A 21,118-nucleotide genomic window follows, 5' to 3' on the forward strand; every position below is an offset into this window, starting at 1 on the left:
TTTCAATGAACTACATATTTGAGGAAATGAATACAAGGCTGCCCTTTCAAAGTAAAGACAACATGCAATTGTGTTTGTTAAACTACTTGAAATAGTAATCTAACTGGGTTTTTGAATAATTGAGCTTCCTGTCCCTTCAGCTACCAGTCTTTCAATATTAAACAACCCCACTAACATTTGCAGATAATCATGCCTAAAGTAGTGTTTAAAATTGGACTGCTAATGAGAATGATGGCAGATCCAAGCTTCCTGTGAAATCTATTACGGATTGTTTAAAAACTTTATTAAGGGTACATGAGATGAGTCCATAAAATACAAGGGCTTTTCAATAAAGACTGTGGCTTTTATTAGGCTTCTCATGAAAAACAGCATCAGATTGATTTGAGACAGCAATAAAAAAAATAGAGCAGGTTCTGGGGATCTGTTTTCCCTGATCTTCAGGTCTGAGATTCAAAAGCAAAAGTTGTATATCATATAGCAGGCAAGTTAATGGACAGAGTAAGATTTACCCAGCCAAATATTTCCATTGAAAATCAAACAGGAACAGCTTGGCTGATATGGTATTCCTTAAGTGTATTCATCAATTATATACATTCTTTTTTCATTCTCAAGGTTAAGCATAGCATTGCCTATTTGTACTTTGAATAGTTTTTCTGCCCTAGAATATTAGAAAATCTGAGTCCCCCACCATCTTCTGGTACATGACAAAGAGAAGCTGAAACTCTTATTGTGGTTTATAATATACTCATTTCACACATTTATAAAAGTTTGTTTCACAGAATGACTAAAACAATCTGTATATTATGTCAAATATTCCTATCTGTTTACATTTCCACACAGGGCATTAGACCACTCTGACTTTCACACTTCATTTCCTATCCCATTATGAACAGTGCCTTTCTTTTTCAAAGAAAAACATAATTTAGGAGTAAAATATTATAGCTGTTTTAAGTTTATGTTTGAGGAATACTTGAACTTAGATATGGAGCTTGGGCCTTAGTAATCAATCAAGATTTTCAGGTTTGTGCTGATAAAGATTTTATCCAACAATGAACTCTTGCTGTTAATTTGTGTACAGGCTTTGTACTGTGCTGAGTTCTAAAGATAATACTTAAACATATAAGAAACACTTTTTTTTCATAAAAAATTGACCGTTTATATCTACCAATGGCATTAATCTATTTTCCAGCCATTTATCCCTAAATTGACAATTTGCCATAAAACAGGTTCTCTGCAAGACACAGATCAGAGATACTAGAAAATCAATGCAAGACCCTCATCTTCAAGACATCTTGACTTGGTGAGATAGACAGACAAGTTGGGAAATAAGACAGCATACCATGTGAGGTCTAAATAGAGTCTTTGTCCACAGTGATATGAGAGCACAGATAAATAAAGAGATTGAGTCTTCATTCGATATGAGGAGAAAAATATCAAGCCGAGGAATGTTCCATGAGAAGCTGGTGCTGAGCTGAGTGTATTTGAAAGACAATACAGTATTACTCATCAAAACCCATTTTCTCTACAAAAAGACACAGAGAAGTGTACAGAGTTTCATTAAAAAACAAAAACTACCCAAAGATAAATCCCAATATCCCAGACAATTTGCAGATATCTGATAAAGGAAAGAAGTATATGATCATGTTGATAGTACACTATCAAAACTGGAGAAATAAAGTAAAAACAGTGGAGAGAGGTTCTCCACACACCGAAGAAGTTGTTGACAATGACACTTCCATCTCTGACCCCTCACCTACAGAGCTGTAACCAGGGAAGGCTAATATGACATTCCAGAAAAGTGAGTTAACTCCTTCTCAAGACTGCTCATATGGCACTACGTATGGGTTCCTTTTGGTCCTTTTCCTCCTGCTCTTGCTGCAGTTGAGTACGTTACATAGGAGGATCACCCAGAAGTTAATGTATAGTTTGAATAGCATGGCCATAATAAGCCAACCCGAAACTAAAAAGCTGCTTGCTCTCAAACATGAAAAAAGCATTAGATGCAGGATTCCAAAAGGAAAAGTGAACTTGCATTTAAAACTTCTGTTTTAAATGGATGCTGTATTGCTATTTGTTCAGGCAAGTCACATGACTACATATGAGTAGGGAAGACATCATTTCATTAAGGGGAGTATCCAAGTCATGACAAAAGACAGGCACTTACAATTCTCTTGTGAGGTGAGGGAGCACCATTGGAAATCGTGATGACTGCTGACATATTGACCTCTTGCTCTCAATTTTTTTTTTGCCTTCTCTGTGAAAATGGATGTGACTATTGTTAATTTCTTTCTGTAAGTGAACAATGATGCTAGGTCTTGTTATTAGTGACACAGTAGAGTATGTGGTGAGACACTAAAGTAATCAATAGTCTTTTCTAGTCTAGTGTATTCTTATAGACAAACTTCTACTGCAGCTTACCCAGTGTCTGGACCCCCAGAGTAAGTGGCCTCTCCATTAGATGGCCTCCTAATCAGCACAAAGCTCTGGCAGTCTGCTCAGCTTTCCCAAAGTAGGTTTCTCCAGCATTTCTCTCTTCCAGTGTGGTTGGCTTCTAATTTTTACTCCTAGCTTTCTGCCTTACACTTAGCTTCTCTAATGCCAGCTTCCATGGGACAGGTAGCCTCTTTAGTGAGAGTCCTGCAGAACAAGTAGCTTCCTCCACACCTGACTTCTGCAGTGACTGGTGGCCAGCATAACCCAATGGCCAACAGTTTCATTTGTTCCCCCTTGGGGCAATGTCACATTGAAAACAGATCTCCATGAAATTTCTCTAGTACCTTACAGAGCAGGTGTCTGCTAGTTAAAGAAGCCATATTTTCAATTTCTGTGGCTGTGGTCACACAGAGACCACATTATCATTCACTGGACTGTGTAACAGATCTCCCAGAATTGTTTGGGTCTCATTCCAGTGAGAAGCTCTTCTTTAAGTAGTACAATCACTCATCCCCATGTATAATGACTGAAATAGTGTTTTATTTAGAAGTCTCTATTTCTTAGTAATTCCTTGTTACTTCAGCCTTCTGCCACAGATAACATCCTTTAAACTTTCTCTATATTAACCTTTGTTGACTGGACCCAAACTTACACAGAAGTTAAACTAGAAACCATCCTAGGAACCTAACAAATGGAATCAGATGAAAGTTAATCAGTGGGAAAATTGGCCTTATTTATTCATTTCCTCATAGTTTTGAGTAAGGCTCCATCTTGGGCATGTGCAGATGTAAGTTTCTCTTTCTCCATAGCTACACTTTACCAACTTTGTTTGTCAAACTCTTTTCTTCCATTCCTTTCCTTTTGTTTTGTTTTGTTTTGTTGAGTCGGGGTCTCACGGAGCCCAGCTTGGGATTGCTGTGTATGAGGGATATCCTCAAATTCCTAGTCACCCTGTTCTTGCCTCCCGAGTGCTTGCATCACAGGTGTGTGCTACCACGTCCAGCTTGGTCCAACATGGCTAACCTGTAAGTACCTTAATTATTTGGCCAGGCTATTCAAAGCTCTCTGGAAACAGATTTAGTACTGTTTTGATCTATGCTGAGTTTTAAAAATATGCCTAATTTTCTTCATCTCTTCACATGGCTAGGCTTGATCTCTTTGGATCCCTCACTTCTATCAATATCATATGCATTAGAAAGGATTCATGAAAAACAATATCTTAAAAATTGCCATGCCTTAAAACAACAATTTACACCTTTCATTTCTGATGTGTTCATCAATCAGTGGTTACTATAAATTAAATTGTGTGAGTTCATGTGAAGTATGCACAAAAATAAACAATGAAAGTGTGATTAAAACTTCGACTAAGATAAGAATCATATGTTTCTTTAAATTTAGCTTTTTTACTCCAGGAAATGAGCATTGCAAATATAAATTATTCTATGAACAAAATACAACAACAACCCCACCAAAATACATGAACTTATATTTCTTTTAGCTATTCTAATTTTTAAAGAGATTTACTTATTCTAACTTTGTGTTTACAAATATTTGCCTGCATGTATGTTTATGCAGTACTCATGAGACTAATACCAACAGAGGTCAGAAGAGGGTGGCAGATCCTTTGGAACTGGAGTTTAAGGACAGCGTGAACCACCATGTGGGCACTGAGAATGAAACCTGGGTTCTCAGCAAGAGAAGCAAGTGCCTTTGACTACTTAGCCATCACTTAAGCCCCAACTTGCATTTTTAAATAATACATTTTGATAATTTTAGCAGAAATGATTTTTGAAACTATAGCTATTCCTCCAAACTTAAGACAGATGAATTCAGCAAGTTGCTTGTGAAACTATTATGTTGTATTTTCCTATTGAAAAATCTCCTCCTTGTTGACTACTGATATGAACAGTTGGTGGGAAATAAAGTCATCATGAATATATTGACTCCAAGGTAGTACATTAGAGGTGTGTGAATCTATGAAAAGACACAAATACAACTTCTAAATAAAAAGCAATGTCTTAAGCACCATGGCTCCTGGCATCTCTGGTAGGTTCATTTGCTGTACTCATGTTCTCATGTTGTTCACTCTCTCTGATTCTTCTAGATGTCCCTGGTTCTCATCATAGCCATGGGATTTAGGGAAGGAGTTGGGACTTTGCATAGTAACTTCTGTCACTCCCTACTGTTTTCCTCAGTATTCCAGCTCCTGGACCACATGTCAAGCTCTGGGTTTGGCCTTGAGAATTATGGCGTTTATAACCGAGAGAAGTTTGGAAATGTCCCCATTCCTCAGGCCAAATTCTATAGATGAGAAAGAAAAACCTAGAGGAGAAATGAAATGCCTTCCAGATTGTGCAGTGGGTCTTTCTGAAGCCTCAGTGAGATTTCTTGATACTCAAGTGAAGTAAGCATCATGCAGTTAGAGCTCTGTGTCTTTAACATCATGCATTTCCATCCCATTCATTTCCCCATCCCATTGTATCTACCTTCTGCCCTTGCAACCTCTCACCCAAAATAAAATAAATAAAATTTAGGAGAAAAAAGGAAAAGAGAAGGGGGGGGGAAATCTCGTCATGGAAGCTGTGGTGTCACACAGTGAGTCATGCAGTAAACCCTTTTATCCATATATCTTTACTTGCAATTGTTCATTACAAAGAGTCATTGGTCTGGTTCAAGGCCTCTGGCTTTTGCTACACTATCAATACTGGGCCCTCACTGGAGCTCCTCTTGGTTACCCTGCTGTTGCCCTGTGTTGTGGAAATTATGCAGCTTTGGGTTTGCAGGACTGGTCCCTTCACATGCTCCAGCAGATCACAGATGGGGTAGATGTTGGAGTGGGCCAAAACATTACCGTGATTCTGGGACTGGGTAGTTGCAGGGTTAGTCAGGCAGCCAGCTCTCCCTTTCCCTCACCACCAGGGTGAGTGTTCCTGCATTGTCCTGGGGAGTTCACCCCTTACAGCTATGAACAAGGGGCAGGGCCAGTTCTGCTTTCAGGTCCTTAGGGTTGGATCTCCCACACCTACACCTTCAGGGTCAGCTCTACTGTGCTGCCCAGGCATGGCGTAGGGGACACTCTCCCACGTGCTGCAGCTGATGAGGGGCAGGGACAGCTCTTTCACTCTTAGGACCTCAGGGTCAGCTCTCTCACCTGCCTCAGGTGTTGATGGGTGGCATCTCTCTCCCACCCATGCTGCCACATGACAGATGGGTAATAGCTCTCCCATGCTCACTTCATGGCTGACTCACCCACACCTGCACCAATGGGGTTGGCTCTATTGTGCTGCCCATAGGGGGTGCAGAGCCTGCTCTCCTGAGTGTTATAGCTGGTGGGGGACAGGGGCAGCTCTCCCACCCTTATGATCTCAGTGCCAGCCAAAGAGCTTTTCTTTAATAAAATGGTTGTTGTTCACTCCTCTCTGCTAACCAGCTAGCTATTTCATTTTCATTGATGTAACAAAATAAAATGCTGAGGACAACAAGATGAACAAACATATAAACAGGTCATCTAACCCAAGAGAAGAGCTGTTGACAACCAGACTTGAGCACTAATCAGTATCATGGCCCAACAACATAATTAATGAAAACATGGGGCACAACTTTCCATCTTTTATCGTACTTCTCATTAATTTGAAAATGACTTCACACAGGTTTTAATGGACAAAACTAAGAGTTAGCACAAAAAGAAAACAGAGGTCCATAAGAAAGATAAAAGGCAAGTAGGTTCTGCCAGATGGCAACATCAAAAGCTATAGCAGTCATGCATAGAAACCAAGTATGAATTTTCAAATGAGAAACAATGGGAAAGTTAAGTCTTTGTATAGTGCTAGAAATGTTTCTAAAAAGTCCAGTGGGGTTATGACACCTGAGATCAGGGCATTTTAAAGACACACATATTGCTCAGCACTGTAAACACACATACAAGTAACATTTTACAGACTGAGCAAGTTGTATTTAGGAATATATATATATATATATACATATATATGTATATATATATGTAATTCATAACAATTAATGAATTAATGAATAAGGAGGCCATGAAAAAGAAGGGGAAATGATGTAATTATATTATAATCCCCCAAATAAATTAAGAATTAAAAATTAAGTAAAGATGCTTTTATACCTTATTACATATGAAATTCGTCTATCAATAATTTACTTACTTTTTACCTCTTTTACAAAGACTCCACTTTCCCGTGGGTCTAATGTGCTTATTCTTTACACACACAACATATGGATGAGAAACCAACTAAAAAAAAGGATACAAGCTTTTCAGCTCAATGTGGTCTATAGGACCGCAGCACTACCCCTCCTGGAGCTCAGGTCACCACATGTGCCGCAGCAGAAGCACATTTGAATATGTCCTGTAGGGATATCATATACATTGGACTTCAAGACACATTGCACTGTGTAAACAAGATGTCTCCTAATTATGCCATACTCCACAGTGCTTTTACACATCTATTCTGCCTTCCCATGTCTTACTTATTCTTTGCTGGGGTTAAATCAACTTACTTTCAATAAGGAGAGCAATAATGAAATGCAATTTGGCTAATTTTCTTAGCTACAGGTTTAATGTGTTTTCCAGTGATCAGTCAGGACTCTAAAATGTGATGATTATTTACAGTCTAAGGGATTGTGTTAGAAATCACCAGATAACTAGTTTAGACCTTCAGTCTCTTGGATTCTGGAGAATCAAACCTTCTCTAACCATTGATTTAAATGTGGAGTTTCCAGTTTGCTTGTGTTTAACATATGATTGAGAATCAACTTATTTGATCTCTAATGGAATTCAATTTATAACCATCTTTTAACTATAGTCAACAATTTTTGGTGAGTTAGCAAGAGGTCAACTTAATCATGTTGAAAATATTTGAATCTACGTGAACAGAGAAAAGAATTCTATCAAACTCCTATTGGGTGTTTGTGTTCTTAGTAAGAGTTCTACAAGAGTTCAAATGTCTCACTTGTTCAGCTTGTTGACACTAGAGAACCTTAAAACACTGTGGTGGTTTGAAAGAAAATGGCCCCCAAAGGGAGTAATACTATTGGAGGAAGTGTGTCATTGTGGAGGTGGGCTTTGAGGTCTCATACATGCTAAAGACATGTCCAGTGAGACAGACTACTTCCTGAGAGTCAAGATGTAGGACTCTTAGCTACTTCTTCAGCACCATGCTTACAAGCCACCATGTTGCATCATAATGATAATGAACTAACCTTCTGAAACTGTAAGCCACCACAATTAAATGTTTTTACTTTATAAAAGTTGTTGTAGTCAGGTTGTCTCTTCACAGCAACAGAAACCCTAAGACAAGCACAGAATCCTGAACTTAGTTATAGTACTGGCTATTGATATATGACACGTCTCTTTCAATGATCATTCTTGTTTCTCCTCCCTCCTCACCCTCACATCCTACACAGACAGGAGAACCTGTTACACTTCAATTCCTATCTTCTCCATCCTGACTCTAAATGGGGCCACCAGGACTGAGTGCCAAGAAGAGACCAGCCAAAGGCTGGCATCTCTCTTTTTTCTGGGTGTTTTCTTGGCCAGCAAGAGCCTTCCTCATTAAAATAGTGACTCTCACATTGCCAGGTGCATTATTCCTGGTACATTACCAAGGGGTTTTGGAATGAACCAATTGCTTTCCTTAATATGTGATGCAGATGAAAGCATCATTCTTTGACTACAGCAATTAATTTACAATTCATTACCCTCAGCACTCTAGTAAACAGTCACAGAAGCCTTTGCTTTGGTACTGTGCCAGAGGCCTACTACTCCCTGGGTGAAAATCAGAACAACACTTTAAAAAAAAAAAAAAAAACTGCCTTTAATCTCAGGACTCAGGAGGCAGAGTAAGGTGGATCTCTGTGAGTTCGAGGCTAGCCTGGTCTACAGAAGGAGATCCAGGACAGGCACCAAAACTAGAAACTCTATCTCAAAAAATGAAAAAAAAAAAAAAAGACACTCCAGACTCTTGAGCCTGCTTTTCTTATTTACGGAAAGCACAGTTCTTGCTTGATTTTTTTTTTTTGTTGTTGTTTTGTATTTTTCTAAAATAAGCAGCTTCATTGTTATCTAAGACTGTATATTGAGGATGACTGGTCTTCAGAAACATAAAATCTAATAACAAACTCACAAGTTACTTTTAAATGGCTTGTGTTCTGATTAGAACTAACACATATGTATTTGTCCTTATTGAGTGAAAATATCTATTTATTTAAAAATTGATAAGGAAATTTCCTCCAGCAAGAAAATAAAAAATAATATAGCATGCTTACTTTTTATGGTAGCTGTGGAAAGTAATATGGATTTTACAAGAGAAGGAACCAGATTTCAGTCCTATGAAAAGATCAGTCTGTAACACAGGATAACATTGATATTTCTATAATCTCAAAAGTATCTGGTAGATGCATACATATTAGGAATAAAGACACAATGCTGTAGTAGAGAAAGTCTTGGAAAAACTCACGTAATAGTATGATCTTTCATAATATTAAACTATTTAGCAGAGAACCTGAAATATTAATAAAACACAGTCTATTGTTCAGAATATAAAACCTACTTAGATAATAAAACGCAAGGATCACTGCACAGTTTTGAGAGGAGGTCTCTTGTTGCTCCTCACCCCAACTCCTTACACTGATCTCTACCATGATTGACTGTCTTTTAAATTCTACAGATGGCTGAGGCAGAGGGTTGCTCCCAGGTTTAATTGTATTTGTTTAATTTAATTGAACTATAATTACATTATTTCCCCTCTTATTTTTCTTCCCTCCAACCACCTCCCGCATCCCACCTTTCAACTTCTTCCATGTCCCCTCACTTCTTCTCAATTCATGGCTTCTTTTTCTTTATTCTTGCATGTATCTGCAAAAACATACAAATAAAACCTGCTGAGTCCATTTAGTGCTGTTTGTATATAATTTCAGGGATGATCACTTGGTATTGGACAACCAATTCGGGGGATCATCCCTGGGAAAGAGTAATTCTCCCTACAGCCAAAGTAATTAGTTGCTTATACTTCCAAGTTAGTATGTTTATTGATATTGTCATTTTTCAGATCTTGTTTAGGCAGCCATGCAGTTGAGGTATCGTAGTGTAGCTTTCCTGCCATTTCTAGGAGATACAATCTCACAACAAACTTCCTGGTCCTCTGTCTCTTACATATGAGTGATGCCCTGAGTTACAGTGAATTCTCACTGTCAACTCAATTGAATTTGTAATCACCCAGGAAACACACATCCAGGGGTGTCTTTGATGTAGTTTAGAGAGAAGTTTCAGTTGCTCCAAGGAGGAAAAATACAGGCTGAGTACAGTCGGGTACCATCTCATGGGCTAGAGTCTGGGACAAGAGAAATGTGAGCACTGTTGTTCATTTCTCTCCACTTCCTAATTCTGAATGCATGACCATCTTCCTCACACTGCTGCTGTGCAGCCAGAGCTGCTGTTTCTTCCACATCCTGCCTGCTATAACGGAAAATGATGGGCAAGACAAATTCTCCCTTCCTAAGTTCATTGTGCCAGATGAAGCTACCATACCCTGTTTAATCACTAAGAGTGGTGGACAGAATTCTTCTTTCTCTTATTTCTCTTATGAATGCCACTCACTGGTCTGTCCTGATGAATCCTGAAGAATGAGCCAGCTCATAGCTCTCTTTAATGTATTATAAGTATTAGCTGAAACTGTAGGGGGGAGTGTTGAAATGATCCTTTTGAATTATTAGGAGAAAATTACAGAATTATTTAAACGGGGACTAAAAAGAGATAAAGAGAGTTTTAATTTTCACAGCAAAACTTTAGCTTTGAGCTTTCTGGTATTTTCTTTCTAGTCTGAAAAATATAGATACTAAAGGATACCCTGAGTTTCCACAAAGGCTGCCCTGGCTGTAGCACTGGCAGTTTTGTTGTTAAGAACCCAGGTGCCTTTTGTTATCCATCAAAAGCAAGGGGGACAGGAAGCCACATGGTAACAGGTGAATTTCTAAAAGGGAACTTTACTAAGGATGTGGAAGGAGGGCACTCAGTCCTGGGACTCTAGTTTGTGCCTGCCCCATTCTTTGCAGCTCATTTTGATTCAGCATTGGGTGATCTCTTTCTGCTTTCAAGCCCCATGGTACTTCGCTTTTGCCTGCCTTGTATTTACTCTGCTCTCTTACACTATGGCTGTGTGTGTACTCATCTTATCTCTTTTATTGAACTGGAAGCACCCTGGAGAGGGAAAAATACTGCTGGCCATATTTTTTAACCTTCACCAACAAATATTATAGAAGGAAATAAAAGAGAAGAGAACAACAAACATACATTTTCTTGAGCATTTATTATGCACTAGAAAAATGTGGCATTAGTATTTGGGAAGGTTCCAGAAGAAATGTATGTCATCTATCGAATTTTGAATTAATTATAATCCAAAATAGCCACATGAAGACAAATGATCAACTTTGATTTTGTTAAACTTATGACTTGAGAATAGAATTTATGGGTGAAAACGACTGGACTCCTAGGCAAGCCTTCTGCCTGGCCACAGGTGCAGCTACGGCATCTCGGTCTTCCCCATGTGGAGTTGGTTCTGCCCAAAGCACATCTCACAGACGAGTTATCGGTGGCGGCAGTCCATTTCTTCTGATATTCGCAAATGTGATTTGCAGATTCCAAAGAGGAAACAATAGGTGAGCCAAACCTCACAGCCCGCTTTCTTGCCACAAACTTGCATTTGAGGTAATTTATTCCTCTCCTCAGAAGGAGACTGAGTGTGAGTGGGGATGCAGAAAGAGATCAGGAGTGCTCTACTCACAGACATCTGTCTCTTTGCATGTGGCTATAAAGAGTCAGTAGAAATGCTTCCTCACTGTCACAGTGACTCATCTAATGTGCCATTTGATCCCCCAGACTCCGACATGCTAAGTTTTTATAGATGGTTTCATAGATGCTGAAATCTAATCTATACTGTTACCAGCTCTAAACTTCACAACTATTAAATGTTAGAGTTTAAATACATACATGAGTATGTATTTAACTAAATACATTGGTTTCTTGTTATTTTTTTGACATGACGCACACTGCACAGGGCAGATGTATTTAGACCATGAGTGAGTGAATAAATGAATGCATGCATGCATGAATAAATGAGAGGAATTTGAAATATGAAATCTTCATGTAATTGTATAACTGTAATAAAACTGAAAAAAATTTAAGCAATCTTTTCCAATGTAATTCATTCTGTTATTGTGAATGTACCAACAAACTTTCAAGAAATATAAAACTTTCACATGCTGTGTACCACCAACAGAGGTATAAGGCTTCCTTCATAAGTGACTAAGAGAAGCAACACATGAAAATAGATGAGTCCTTTATAATATTTTAAGTCGCTTTTATGATCTCAAAAACAATTGTGTAGCTGAAACTTCATTATTTATGCATACATCAATAACTTTCAGTATTTGACAAAACCTAGTCACTTCCTTTAAGTTGAGATGTACCAAGAAGGGCATTGTTTCAAAAATAAAAATCACTATAGAAAAGGATTCTGACCATATTTTTCTGAACTTAAAAGATAAAGTCAGGGGCTTATGCTTCTGCAAAGCACAATGTACATCACATGTGAGAAGGCATTCCTAAAGGTGAGGCTGTTATGCAGGTGCCTGTATCCTTGGGGATCCCTAATACTCATCACACTAGTCACCCAGTGAATGTCTACAGAACAGAACAGACGATGGATCAATCAAGAAGAATGGCAAATAAGGAAAGTTGAATGAAAGATTCCATTCCCTATTTCTATAAGTAAATGTCCTGGAACTTAGCGAGAGTCAGTGGCTCATTCTGGGGCTTAGTTCTTCTTCTCTGTGGATCAGGGCCCCAGAGCACCACAGCACTATAGCTCCATCACTCTGAGGAACACTCCACCAACCCATACTGCCTGACACCAGAGAGCAAAGAGAAGCTGCACGGCCTCTGTCATCACATCCACCACCCAGCAGAATACTATGACTTTCCCTGTAAACTAGCAGACTGATAGCAGAAAATATTTAAATTGCAACCTTCTGATACCCAAATGGTTCAACTAGTCACATATTAAATGGTATCCTCTGCAAGCGTGAAATGGGCACATAGGAAAATAAATAAAAGGTATATTGACTTCACATTTGTATAAATGTTTAACTGCATAAGTTATTTTTATTTAATTAATTTATTTTACATCCTGACCACAGTTTACCCTCCCTCCTCTCCTCCCATTCCCTTTCCCCATCTTACCTCTACCCACCTCAATCCACTACTCAGATAGGTATCGACAAAACATGACATATCAAGTTGCCATAACCTAAGCACCACTCTTTGTATTTAGGTTGGGCAAGGCAACTCAACATGAGGACTAGGTTCTCAAGAGCCAGCCAACACATTAGGAACAGCCCTTGCTCTCATTGATAGGAGTGCCACAAACAGACCAAGCCACACAACTGTCACATATATGTAGAAGGCTTAGGTTGACCCTACAATTGCATAAGTTTCATTCATTCAATGAACACTCTCGTAATTCTACTCAGTGTCAGGCACTCTGCATTGGGGATGAAAGGCATAAGACCCAGTCGTTACCTGTATGAACATATGTAATTTTCATGCTCTGTAAGAAGTTCTATACTAGAGCCATGCCCAGCCTCTGCAGGAAAAGAGAGTGTTAATAATGCCTAGAAATAAGATTCAATGTATTAGCACTACCTACCAGGAGTACAGATGTTGGAATAAATTTCTGAATAGAGAATGACTATGGGAGAGTAGGAGGAAATGATGCATGTATGAAAGTGGGCATACACAAAAAGGAACCTATAGATTCTTGAAAAATAAGGTTTCTAGTAAGAAACATGATGCAGATAATGAAAAGGGCTAGCTATCATTAAGTTAGGCAGAGTCTTAGAAGATGTTGAACAATATCCTTTCCTATCACCAAAAGATGCCATCAGCACCCTGTCCTCTGGTTTCGAAAGATAAATAGTATCTTTGATATTTTCAAGAGGCTATAGCACAAGTGAAAGACCTATGTGACAAGAACTTCAAGTCTTTGAAGAAAGAAATTGAAGAAGATATGAGAAGATTGAAAGATCTCCCATGCCGATGCATCTGTAGGATTAATAAAGTAAAAACAGACATCTTACCAAAAGCAATCTACAGATTCAACAAAATCCCCATCGAAATCCCAACACAATTATTTACAGACCTTGAAGAAACAATACTCAACTTCACATGGAAAAACAAAAGTCTCAGGATAGCCAGAACAATCCTGTACAATGAAAGATCTTCTAACTTCTGGAGCTATCACCATCCCTGATTTCAAACTCTACTACAGAGCTATAGTAATAAAAACCACATGGTGTTGGAATAAAAACAGACAGGTGGATAAACAGCATCAAATTGAAGACCTGGATGTAAATCCACACACTTATGGATACCTGATTTTTAATAAAGAAGCCAGAAATATACAGTGAAAAAAAAAGCATCTTCAACAAATGTTGCTGGTCTAACTAGATGTCAGCATGTAGAAGAATACAAGTAGATTCATATCTATCACTCTGCACATAACTCAATCCAACTTTATTAAAGACCTCGAAAATAAAATCAGACACACTGAACCTGATAGAAGAGAAACTGTGGAATAGCCTTGAACACACTGGCACAGGAAACAACTTACTGGATAGAACACTGATCATGTAGGCACTAAGACAGACAGTAAATGAGACCTCATAAAACTGAAAATTTTCTGTAAGACAAAGAACCCTACCAATAAGACAAAACAGCAAACTACAGAGTGAAATAAAATCTTCACCAACCCCACATCTGACATAAGGTTAATATCCAAAATATATAAAGAACTCAAGAAACTAGACATCAACAACCAAACAATACAATTAAAAAGTGGGGTACAGATCTAAACAGGGAAATCTCAACAGAAGAATCTCAAATGGCCAAGAAACAAAGAAATGTTCAACATTTTTAGCTGTCAGGGAAATGCAAATCAAAACGACTCTGAGATTCCATCTTACACTCAGAATGGCTAAGATAAAAAACACAAGTGATAGTTCATGCTGGCAAGGATGTGGAGTATGAGGAACACTCCTCCACTGCTAGCGGGAGTGCAAACTTGTACAGCCACTTTAGAAAGCAATATGGCGGTTTCTCAGAAAACTGGGAATCAACCTACCTCAAGACCCAGCTATACCACTCTTGGGCATATACCCAAAGGACACTCCATCCTACTACAAGGACAGTTGCTCAACTATTTTTATAGCAGCTTTATTCATAATAGCCAGAAACTGTAAATAAACCTAGATGTCCTTCATCAGAGTAATGGATAAAGAAAATGTGGTACATTTATACAACAGAATTTTCAGGCAAATGGATAGAACTAGAAAAAATCACCACCCTGAGTGAGGTGACCCAGGAAGATAAACATGGTATGTATTTATGGTGTTATTTTATTTGTCCTGAAATGTGATTTTATTTGTATGTTAATAAATAAAGTTGCCTGGGGGTCAGAGCTAGTAGCGAGCCATAGCAGAAGTCTGGCAGTGGTAGCACATGCCCTTAATCCAATCACATGGCAGTCAGAGTCTGTGTGTTCAAGGACATAGCCAGATTGGAGACACACGCCTTTAATCTCAAAACCAACCATAGAGACCTGGAGGTCTGTATAGACAGGCAGGCAGTAACGAGGAGGTCATGTAGTTGGGTTTACAACCAATGAGAAGGCAGAACAGAAAGTCAATAAAAAGACAGACACACAGGAAGTAGGTCTCTTTCTCAGGGGAAGGACAGCAGCAGCAGCGGGTGATAAGAGGCAGTTTTAGTCTTAGCTCTTGGCTACTGCTCTGACCTCTTAGGCTTTTAACTCTGCATTTGGCTCTGTGTTTCTTATTTAATAAGACTGTTACATCCACAAGTACTTGTTTATAAGTGGATATTAGCTGTAAAGTAAAGGATAATCATGCTACAATCCATAGACCCAGAGAGGATAAGTAACAAGGAGGGCTCAAGGGGGGACACATGAATGTCCCTGGAAAGCAGAAATAAAATAGATATCTTGGATAGACTGGGAGTGGGTGGGAATGGGAAGAGGAGGGATTATGTCGGGCAGGGGGAGGGAGGATGGAGGGAGAGTACTGGGAGACACAATTGGAATTGGGAAGTATCTCGGGGGACAAGCTAGAAACCCAGTGCAATGGAAACTCCCTGAAATCTACAAGGGTGACCCTAGCAAAGACTCATAGCAATGGGGGATAATGAGCCTGAATGGACCATCTCCTGTAACCAGGCAAGACTTCCAATGAAGAGATTAGGACACTAACCAGCCACAAAACTTTAGATCTACAATTTGTCCTGCCTGAAAGATGTGCTGGGGGAAAGGTGGTGCAGAAATTGTGGGAGTGGACAATCAATGACTAGTCCAGCTTCAGGCCCATTCCACCACGAGAGGGAGCCTACACCTGTCACTACCTGGAGGGCTAGGAACCAGAGGTTGAATAGCTCAGTGACCTAGGATAGAAACAAATACAACTGGAGAAAAAAAATGTCAATGTGATGAAGCCTAATGGTATTCTCCTATACTCAAAGACTGGAGCCTAGCATAATGGTAATCAGAGAGGCTTCATCCAGCAACTGATGGAAACAGATGCAGAGACCTGCCACTAAACATTAAGTGAAGCTTGGGGAATCCCATGGAAGAGGGGAAGGAAAGATTGTAGGAGCCAGAGGTGTCAAGGACAACACAAGAAAACCCACAGAATCAGCTACCTGGGCTCACAGGGCCTCACAGAGACTGAAGCGACAACCAGGAAGCCTGCAAGGGACTGACCTAGGTCTTCTGCACATATGTTAGAGTTGGTAGCTTGGTGTTCTTGTGGGACTTCTAACAGTGGGAGCAGGGGCTGTCTCTGACTCTGCTGACTGCTTTTGGAACACTTTTCCTCCTACTGGGTTGCTTTATCCAACCAGAATAGGAGGGGATGTGCCTAGTCATATTGCAACTTGATATGCCATGTCTGGTTGATGTCCTTGTGAGGCCTGCCAGGTTCTCAAGTGTCTATAGCAGTGGTTTCAACCTGTTGGTTGTGACTCTCATGGCACTTTCACAGGGGTTTCCTAAAACATTGGAAAAGACAGATATTGACATTACAATTCATAACAGTAGTAAAATTACAGTTATGAAGTAACAATGAAAATAATTGTATGGTTGGGGGTCACCACAGCATGACTGTATGAAAGAGTCAAAGCATTAGGAGGTTGAGAACCACTGGTCTGTAACGAAGAGCATACTTTGACTGAAAACTACTGCTACAAAGAACAAGCAAGAAGTAAAAATGACAGCCTACTGTACTCAGAAATGAGTGAACACCTCACCAAAGTATTAGAAAATTAAACTTAGTAACAAACGGTAAATGCATTTTCCTGAAATGTGAAGACATTTGCATATCTGAAGATTTAGAAATATTACAGCCCAGAGGAATAAATAAGAGAAGAAAATGTGCATGTCTTTTCAGTAGATTTTCATGTATATGTCTACGTATTAATAACCCACAGGATCCAGTGGCAGGCAGGTCTTCCCTTGTTTTCTCTGTTGACCTATACGTGCAAGAAAGCTAACCACTTGTACTGTGAATCAGAAAATCAGCCTGATGTTCACTTTTTTTTTTTCTGAATAAGCAGTACCAATGCAGTGTGCCCCTCACAAGGTGTTTTCTACGGGCCCCATGAGATGCCTGAGAGGGAAAACATACTTGCTATGCAAGCTGTATGGTAGGAGTTTGATCCTTGGAGACCATATAAAGGCAGGAGGAGAGAACCAACTCCAGAAGGTGTACTCCAAATCCCACATGCCTGTTACAGTGTGAACACACTCACACCCATTCACACTCACCCACACTCACTCATTCCCAATTACCCACTCTTACCCACACTCACACGCACACTCATTCTCCCTCTCTCTCACACATACAATACACACATGTGCACATGAATAAGAGTAATTTTAGGCAATTTTTGCACAAATTTATAGATCTTTAGAGGAACAGTTAGAGGATATGTTGTCTGACAAAGCCATTTTTACAAATGCTTCAGTATCACTGGGGGTACTCCCTAGATTTTGTTACAACAAAACTAGTTTTAAAATAAAACAATAAATACCCGCTATAATGCTGTTTTATATTTTAAAAAGCATCTTAAATAAGTGAAATAAGCAACGGTCTTAAATGACTGCTCAAGTCTATGGTTGTAGCATCCCACACAAGGCTCTTTGAAACCACCAGACCTTTTATCCAGACCAGCCAGTGAGGAAACTCTGGTGACCCCTTAGTCACTTACAGTGATTTTAAACTGTTCCCAGACTTCCAAATCTCTTCTCTCACTTTTTTTATTTTTTACATTTTCTTGTTTTTATTAATTAAATAATTTCTTTTATATCCCAACCACAGCCTCCCTCCCTCCTCTCCTGTCACTCTAATCCCTCCCCAAGCCATCCTTCCTCAGTATTTTCTCAGAAAGGGGTAGGCCTCCCAGGAGTATCTGAAAAGCATGGCATATCAAGCAGCCATCAGACCAAGCACCTCCCCCTGTATTCAGGCTGAGCAAGGCAATCAGCATGAAGAATAGGTTCCCAAGAGATAGCCAAAGCACCCGGGACAGACCTGCTCCCATTGCCAGGAGTCCCACAAAAAGACCAAGCTATACAACTGTCACACATATGCAGAGGGCCTAGGTCGGTCCCATGCAGGCTCCCTGGTTATACCTTTGGACACATTGGCACAGGAGACAACTTCCTGAATAGAACACCAGTAGTACTGACACTAAGATCAACAATTAATAACTGGGACCTCATGAAACTGAAAAGCTTCTGTAAGGCAAAGGACACTGTCAATAGGACAAAACAGCAGCTTACAGAATGGGAAAAAAATCTTCACCAACCCTACATCCAACAAAGGGATGATCTCTAAAACATATAAAGAAGTCAAGAAACTATACACCAAAAAAAAAAACAAATGATCCAATTAAAAATGGGGTACTCACCTAAACAGAGAATTCTTAACAGAAGAATTTCAAATGTCAGAAAAACACTTAAAAAAAATGTTCATCATTCTTAGCCATTAGGGAAATGGAAATCAAAATGGCCCTGAGATTCTACCTTACACCTGTCAGAATGGCTAAGATAAAAACACAAGTGACAGCTCATGCTGGAGAGGATGTGGAACAAGGGGAACACTCTTCCATTGCTGGTGGGAGTGCAAACTTATACAGCCACTTTGGAAATCAATATGGCATTTTCTCAGAAAATTGGGAATCAATCTACCTCAAGACTCAGCTATACCACTCTTCAGCATATACCCAAAGAATGCTCAATCATACCACAAGGATACTTGCTCAACTATGTTCATAGCAGATCTATTCAAAATAGCCAGAACTTGGAAACAACCTAGATGCCCCTCAACTGAGGAATGGATAAAGAATGTGGTGCATTTACACAATGAAATATTACTCAACTGTTAAAATAATATCATAATTTTTTTAGGCAAATGGATGGAACTAGAAAAAGTTATCCTGAATGAGGTAACCCAGACCCAGAAAGACAAACAAAGTATGTACTCATCCATAAGTGGATATTAGCTGTAAAGTAAAGCATAACCATGCTACAATCCACAGCCCTGAAGAAGCTAGGTAAGCTAGGTAACAAGGTGGGCTCAAGGGGGATGCATGGATCTCCCTGGGAAGGGAAATAGAGGTGATTTCCTGGGTGGACTGGGGTGGGTGGAGATGAGAACTTGAGGGATTAGGTTGTGGGGTGGGCAGAGGGGAGAGTACTGAGAAAGATGACGGGAAAGAGAGACTTTATGGAGTCGGAGTCTGGTACAAGCTGGATGCAAGGGAAACTTCCACAAGTCTACAAGGACAGCCCCAGATAAGATTCCTGACACCAGTGGATACATAGCCTGAACTGGTGATCCCCTGTCATCAGATTGGTAACTACCTCGGTTGTCAGTAGAGAGCCTTCATTCAGTGACTGATGGAAGCAGATTCAGAGACCCAAGACCAAACATTGGGCTGAACTCAGGGAGTCCTGCTGAGGAGAGGGAGAGGGAATTATAGGAGCCAGGGGGGTCAGGGACATTGGAGGAAAATCTTCTCTCACTTTTAACTTAACTATTGTGAACCAAAGGTCTTGATTAATATGTCGATAATGTGGATGTTATGGAATCTTGAAGTCCAAAGTCAAATTATCCTGGGCCATCTTTTGCCCAATTTAATAGCCATCTATTACCCTTCTCTGTGTGTGACCTATCTTGTTTTTGATCTTTAGGTAAATCCTTTGGAATCTACAAATAGACCCCTGAGTCCCACAAACCAAAAAGTTAAGTATGCCATCTAGTAGCAACCAAGGCCTATAGCAAATATTTCCCCAGATTTTGTGACCTGCTTACCAGATATTTCCACCAATGCATTAACAAAGTATCTTGATTAATAATTTCCTTTTCCTGTTAATACAAAATCTCATGCTATTGTTAGCATATTTAAACATGGAACACAGGCTGAGTTAAGTCAGTGTTTCTGGGTCAAGGCCATGGTCACTCATATTTGGCTCCAGAATAAATTGTCTCTTACTTCCTTTGAGGTAGGAGTTGTGTATTTACATCAACAGTACGTATACGAACAAGTTTAAGTCATCACGTGGTCAGCAACTGAGCCAGCAGCATGGCTAGAGCAGCATAAGCTTCTCTACCAGTCACTTCTGGAAGTGAAAACAAGGGGTGCCGAGACGAATGAGACTGCAGGTGGGGCAGTCTTTGTGGGAGAGGTGCTTCCTTCCACATCTCTATTCTCAGTTCTGGGTCCAGGTAAGAGGCAAAGCAGCACTACCCTGTGATGACCCTGTCGAGTCTCCTCAATGCAGCTTTAGTCCTACACGGTTTCTACAAAGCTACTACAGTTCAATGCAGCCAGAGAAAACACTTCACTAAATATTTTAGTGTTTGTGGAACAACTTCAGTCAAGATATAAGACGAAATACAAAATACAAGACAAACGGATGAAAGTACACTATGAGGTATACGGTCTAACCCACGGTTAGCCTAACAACTGCTGTAAAATGCCAATAGAATTGTTCTATGTAACATCAGCTACTAGTTGGGCTAGACATGTGAAATGTTTCTATGATAATGAACTTGACGACTGTGACAAGCTTCAGCAAAAGGACAACACACAGGTCAGGGTGGGGAAAGGTCACAGCTAGCAACATCACTGTATAGTCTGTGCTGCCATCAGTGGCCATTCTCTCTCTCTTTTAACTTGTGGACACTCTGATGTTGAATCCATACTGGAGTACTACTGCCAACCACACCCAAAGTTAGAAATTATCACAAGAAAGTGAATGAATGAATGGAGAAGACTCTTTGCCAATTGAGGAATCCCTACCAAGCCCATTACCTCAGTCCAAGGCACCTTCACTAGGAATGTCTTTTATTTATTCTCTTTACCTCTTTATTTACATGTCTCACTATGAACACTGCCCATGGAGTGACATTTCATAGAATCAATGTCCACAACACAACCAGAATACTTTCCTACTTATCGTGCTCCTAAACAAACAAATCAGTAGACAATGACACCTGAATATAAAATGATCAGGTATTATAGTAGAATGAATTGGGA

At 39.6% G+C, this 21,118-nt stretch overlaps 1 protein-coding gene across 3 annotated transcripts in view; it reads right to left on the minus strand.

The window, feature by feature from the left end:
• The window catches only part of LOC131912994 (EGF-like and EMI domain-containing protein 1), a 615,403-nt gene that overhangs the window by 164,588 nt on the left and 429,697 nt on the right, over window positions 1-21,118 (minus strand). Inside the window, exon 5 of one of the 3 annotated variants that reach the window (XR_009379781.1) lies at window positions 9,232-9,307. The exons of the other annotated variants lie outside the window; for them this stretch is intronic. The gene's annotated coding sequence lies outside the window, so the exon portion shown is untranslated. Of the gene's footprint in view, window positions 1-9,231; window positions 9,308-21,118 lie in introns of those variants that run through there. 3 annotated transcript variants of the gene reach the window in all.

Source organism: Peromyscus eremicus, chromosome 6 (genome assembly GCF_949786415.1).
Source record: "Peromyscus eremicus chromosome 6, PerEre_H2_v1, whole genome shotgun sequence".
In the NCBI taxonomy this organism is placed as follows: domain Eukaryota; kingdom Metazoa; phylum Chordata; class Mammalia; order Rodentia; family Cricetidae; genus Peromyscus; species Peromyscus eremicus.